Source organism: Lithobates pipiens, unplaced genomic scaffold (genome assembly GCF_037356315.1).
Source record: "Lithobates pipiens isolate NorthernLeopardFrog02 unplaced genomic scaffold, aLitPip1_a1.2 Scaffold_25, whole genome shotgun sequence".
Taxonomy (NCBI): Eukaryota; Metazoa; Chordata; class Amphibia; order Anura; family Ranidae; genus Lithobates; species Lithobates pipiens.
The window spans coordinates 48980417-48986788 of NW_027507787.1; positions in this window are offsets into that span (position 1 = coordinate 48980417).

Below are 6372 nucleotides of genomic sequence, written 5' to 3' on the forward strand. Positions count from 1 at the left end.
CAGAATATACATACAGAGCTATATACACACACACAAGCAATTAGGCAAATTAATAAAATATGTGTATGACAAGATAGCAATTAAGGAAACAACTGTGAACATCCAAAGTCTAAAGATTAACATTTAAATGAATGAAAGGAAAAATACTTTTTCCCCTAAAACACCAAAATCAAGCTGACACATTGAAAGCATACATAATGGTAATAAATGAATGACATGATAAATCTTATCCTTAGGTGAAGAGGTATAGGTGTAACCTAAAGAAATAAAAAATGACTTAAGTAAAAACATTTTTCATTTTGTATGTAAAAAAATGTTATATATTTTTTCACACGCATTGGCAGACACACAAAAAAAAAAGGAGAGAAAGAAACAAACTCTCAATGTGTGTGCATGCCAATACATGGGCTCATTGAATGTCAAACCCACCAGAGAAAAACACACAAAAAATATTCCCTAAAAATGACACATCCCAAAAAATGTTTCATAATAAAAAGATTGCAAATATCGCATTATTGGATGTGTCTGCTTAGGTCGTCTCCTATGATACAATGCATAGATATCAAATATCACTATACCGACAGGTATAAGAAGCTGATACAAAAACCCTGTTGATTGATCACACACCCAACATAATATATCAGCTGTGTGATTATCAAACGAATGACAAACATGTCTAATAGGATATTAGTTAACATAAAAAATACTGATATTCATAAACATTGCAGAGAAAAAAATGCCGCAATATATGCATGCAGCCCTATTCAAAAAACAGTTTCAATCGAATAATTGGCCTGTCCTCAATGTAAAGCAATTATAATAAATGGAAAATGGTGAATAAACTCTGGCAGAAACATAATAAAATGAGCCCAGCAGAACCAGTCTGGTAGGGTCTTAAAGGGGCATAGTTAAATAAAACAAAACCTCCTTATACTCATTAAACATGTTTTCATTCTTGTGCTACAAGCATGAGCCTGACAGATGTGTACAAAGCTCAGTACAATCATTTTAAAACAATGTGGAGCTTTCATTACATATGATTTTGTCCAAACTGAAGATAGATAGAGAGCTAACATTTTGTATAAGTCTACATTAAAGGCCTTTTTTTAAAAAGTGAGGGACTGCTTTTAAACCAGCAACTGCTGAGACAAAAAACACTTTTGTCAGTACTATGTAATGTGCCGTATTAATCGGCGTATAACATGCACCCCAATTTTAAGAGGGAAGTTTAAAGAAAACATTTTTTCACAGCCCCTTTACAGTACACAGCCCCCCTCCCTCTGCACAATACACACAGATCCCCATCCAGAACACAGCCCACCATCCAGAACACAGCCTCCCCATCCAGAACACAGCCCCCCTCCCCAGTACACAGCCCCACATCCAATACACAGCCCCCATCCAGTATACAGCCCCCCCATCCAGAACACAGCCCCCATCCAGTATACAGCCCCCCTCCCCAGTACACAGCCCCCATCCAGTATACAGTCCCCATCCAGTATACAGCCCCCTCCCAAGTACACAACCCCCCATCCAGTATACAGCCCCCCTCCCTAGTATACAGCCCCCCATCCAGTATACAGGCCCCTCTCTGCACTCCCAGGAGACCTCCAGTCTCCTGGGACAGCACTGCCAACATACTCTACAATTAAGAAAAAATCACTGCCTGCCCCTTCTACACTGCTCCTCCCGTCCCACTCCTATTGTAAAATGAAGCTTCCATATACCTCAATAGTTCAATAGCTCAATACCTCAATAGCTTAGTTTTTTTCAGTGACCTGGTCACATGACTGCTCTCCTCTGACGTTACATAGATATTCATGTGACCGCTTTCCTCCTCCAATCTAAAGCTACACTCAGAGGAGGAGGATCGGGAAGAGGCGATATTTACAAGCTTCGCTTTACAATGACACTGACACAGGAGGAGCAGTGTAGGAGAAGGGGCTGGCAAGTGATTTTTTTCTCAACTTTAGACTATGCAGACAGCACTGCCCCAGGGCCAGGAGAGGCGGGACAGCTGGCTTGACACCACCCCAATGGGTCGATCCTGGGGCAGACCACTCGATCCCTGCCCCCTGTTGGTAAAACATGATACCGGCATATAACACACAGGCACTGTTTACCCTCTGTTTTCAGGGGAAAAAAGTGTGTGTTATACCCCGATAAATATGGTACTTCTAATGTAATGTATAGTGTATATGGTGCTCAAGTTAGGGGTGTATAATATACAAAACAAATATGATAAAAAATTAAAGCTTTTTCGATTACATTAGTTCTGTCAGTGCTGGTCCCCCTTTTTTGGGTGGCACTCCATCCAACCAAAAATGTTGGGATTGATTTACTAACACAAGAGAGAGTAAAATCTGGTTCAGTTGTGTATGGTAGCCAATACGCTTCTAACTTCAGCTTGTTCAATTAAGCTTTGACAAAAAACTTGGAATTACAGTGTGCAGGGATCAAGGGTGTGTAATGCAAAGAGTGCAGGAGTCAGGCATACATAATGCACAGAGTACAGGGGTCAAAAATAAGTAGCACACTGAATGCAAGGATCAGAAGTACATATAGCGCAGAGGCAGGGGTCAGCAGTATGTAATGCACAGAGTACAGGGGTCAAGAATAAGTAGCACACTGAATTCAAAGATCAGGAGTACATAAAGAGTAGAGGCAGGGGTCAGCAGTATGCAATGCACAGAGTGCAGGGGTCAGAAGTGTGTAATATGCAGTTTGCAGGGGTAAAGTGTATGTTATGCACAGATTGTAGGGGTCAGGAGTATAACATTAGGAAAGCTCAGAATATAGGGGTCAGGAGAGTGCAAAATTCCATCCAAGCAATATTCAACCCGCCTCGCAAAAAAAAAAAAAAACAGTACTAAACTACATGCTACCCCAGCACATCAAAATTCTCCCAAAATGAAAATGAAAAGAAAAAACCCTCTTACCAGTACAGGTCCCAACACACTAAAATACCCTCTCCCAGCACAAATACTTCCTCCCACAAATCCACCCCCCAACACAAATCCCCCCAAAAATTCCCCCTTCCAGCATAAATTTCCCCCAATCACTCCTTCCAGCACAAATCCCCTCCCACAGGCACAAATCTTTCTAACCACCCCCCCCCCCCCCCAGTCATTGTGTCACCCCAGTACAACTCCCCATCCATCCCTCTCGACCCGGAACTTACAAACCTCAGGCACATAATGCCAGACTTCTGCAAGCTCTGATGTCAATCGTTTTGACATGCTGACTCCTGCAGTGGCTGGTGATCCCAGTGTCAGGGACTTGGTGCATCATGAGACTTGTGCTCTGGGTGCCTGGAGTTATTGACACTACTGCTGAGTCTTACTGAACAGCACTGAGAGCAGAGTGTTTATGTCATCACTCTAGACTCAGTGCTGTCCCTTCCATGAGGGTTGCCTGAGGCAGCTGGCTTATAGTAGCAACAACTCTGTGAACAAATAACATCTAATATTTCAGACCCTGAGTTAAAGCTTCCCCCAAATCAAATAAATCCATCCCAGTCTCAACCTCTGAACAACTACAGAGCCTTTTTTTTAAGTCTCAATTTCTTGATGAAGTAACACTGAATAGATCAAAACCGTATTATTGCATTCCTCTAAATTCTCTTGTGTGTGTTTGAAAGATCTCTAGTGGTTGTTACCCACTCTTCTAAATCGCCTATGTTTTCTAACCATTTGTGTCTCTTGTACTTCTTCCCCTGTTTACCCTTTATCAACATTTTTGGGAGAGGTCATTCCAAGGCCATTAGAATCATCAGAGGAGAGAAAGGAATAGCGCCTCTAAGTGCAGACAAGTAAAGCTGGAGCGTGGCGTGGTCCGCAGTGTATACGGAATTGCATCACCGGGGTGGAACCATGCCACACTCCAGCGCCATCTTGGAAGATTACAGTTGGCTTCCATGTAGCTCCATCCCCATGGCAGCGGACCCTGGCAGCCCCTCAGCTGACACCTGCTGTATCGTCCCGGGCCATATGTTTTTGATGAGACAGTTTTTTAATTCAATCATTTTTATTGAAGATTTTCAGCAGAACAATAAAGATGAACATTCCTTGAAACAAACAGACAATATCCACCTTTGCATATATATAGCCATTCTAGACAAACATAGACCTAGACTATAACATCACATAACAGGCCTGTAAAACAATCAGGCATTATATTGATACATCAATTGTATTGTCGTGCATCCCTATCATCTAGTCAATTCCTCTAAGAGGAGTATGTCCAGTCGAAGCATACGGGCCCCAGTCCCCCTGGCGCCCCAAATGGGATCAAGCTGCTGACCAGGGGTTGGGCCCGCCCGCTAAAACCAGGGAACTCCCATCCTATCCCCACAGGGTTACACTACCTGGGATGCCGATAGGTATTTTGGGCGACTAACTAGCCCATAGCATGGCTGCTGTCTCGCTTAGGACCCCATTAGGGACACATCACGGAACACCAAGGGAGGTGCCAAAGAAGGAAAGAGAGAAAACGTGTGAGGGAAGAGAAGAGAGAGTATAATATGCTATTCAAGTGCTACCTGCCTCGGAGGACAGATTACCAGGCTGCACCCCCGGAATAAGAGAAATATTACACATCCTTGCCCAAGGTTCCCAGATCAACCGAAATCTCTCCGTTTTGTCATTCCATTTGGCCACCACTTGTTATTGCACCATAATCCAAGTTACCTTAGTTCTAAACATCTTAAAGGAAACCGTATGCTTCTTCCAGGCCTTGGCTATTGTAACTTTGGCCCCAAGAAAGATAAAAAATGCCAGCTGCTGAAAATGTTTGGGTAGAGCCGGGATGATATGATTTAGTAAGGCCGTACCAGGGTGTGGTACTAAAGTGACCCCCGTAATGGAACTAGCCGTGCAAAATACTTTCCGCCAAAAAGAGCGGATGCGTGGGCAAGACCACCAGACATGAAACATGTCCCCTTCCAGACCACAGCCTCTGAAGCACACTGGCGAAGAGCCCGGAAAAATTCTAGCCAGCCTGGAAGGAACATAGTACCACCTAAATAAAACTTTGATACCTGCCTCGATCAGCGAAACATTAAGGATACCTTTGTGAGCTCTCATCGAGGCCCCAAACCAAAGTTTCGACTCCCAGGTGCAGCCCAAGTCAGCTTCCCATGCCCGGGCATAAGGGGGCTTGTTATCCGTCTTCATAAGAGCTGTGTAGATCAATGAGATGCCCCCCCTCTGGTCTGTAGCCTGTGCACACCATTATTCATATTGCGTTATAGAAGGGGGAAGTGGCTTAGAGGTCCAAATGGAATTTAAATAGTGAGAAATTTGCGTAAATCTGTATAGTTCCGAATCCGGCATATCTAGTTTCTTCCTGCAGTGTGTTAAAGAAAGAGGGCCGGTATGGGAAAAGAAGTGTCCAATTCTGTATAACCCCTTGTCCGTCCACCATTTAAAGGCTTCTATATTTTCCCCCGGGAGGAAATCCCCATTATGAAAAATATGTGTTAGCGGTCTCAGTGGGGAGATCAGCGGGTCCAGTTTAAATAGGTTGGAGCTCAGCGCCATGGAGTGTGAAAGGGTGGGAGCCAGAATCGCAGGTCTACGTTTGGGGTCGCATCCCATCAGGAAATCTATTGTGTGGTGGGGAATAGACTGCCCTTCCATCAATAACCAATCCGGTTTCACAAAACCAGAGAAAGCCATTGAGATCTGGGCCAATTGCGCCGCTTGATAATAACCCCATAAGTTGGGAAGACTAACCCCCCTTGAGATTTCAAACGATAAAGTGTGTCTGAGGAGCATCTATAACCTTTCTTCCCCCAAACAAACCTCACGATATCCGATTGCATTTTGCTCAGGAACGTTTTGGGGACCGGAATTGGGAGTGAACGAAACAAGTATAATAACCGAGGAAGGAGTGTCATTTTCACCGCATTAATCCTACCCAGCCAAGAAATGCCGTATCCGGACCAGCGAACCATATCCATTCTACATTTTTCCACCATGTTGGGATAGTTATCTTGGAATAGAGTATGCATGTCTGAAGTGAGTTTGATTCCTAAGTATGGGAGCTGAGAGTGTGCGCCCATGAGAAGGTAAAATTATTCGAAATTTGTGAGAGCGTGTCTGTGGGAATCGTAACATTCAGACCTAAAGATTTTTCCATATTGACCCGAAGTCCCGAGATCCTACCAAAGTCCAATAGAGTTCGGTTGATTATGGGCATGGAGGTCAAGGGTGAAGTGACAAAAAGGAGGAAGTCGTCCGCATAAAGAGCGCATTTGTGCTCGCATGACCCGCACATGACCCCCCTAATGTCGGGATTGGAACGTAATGCAATGGCTAAAGTCTCTATTGCTATGGCAAAAAGAAGCGGTGATAGTGGGCATCCCTGTCT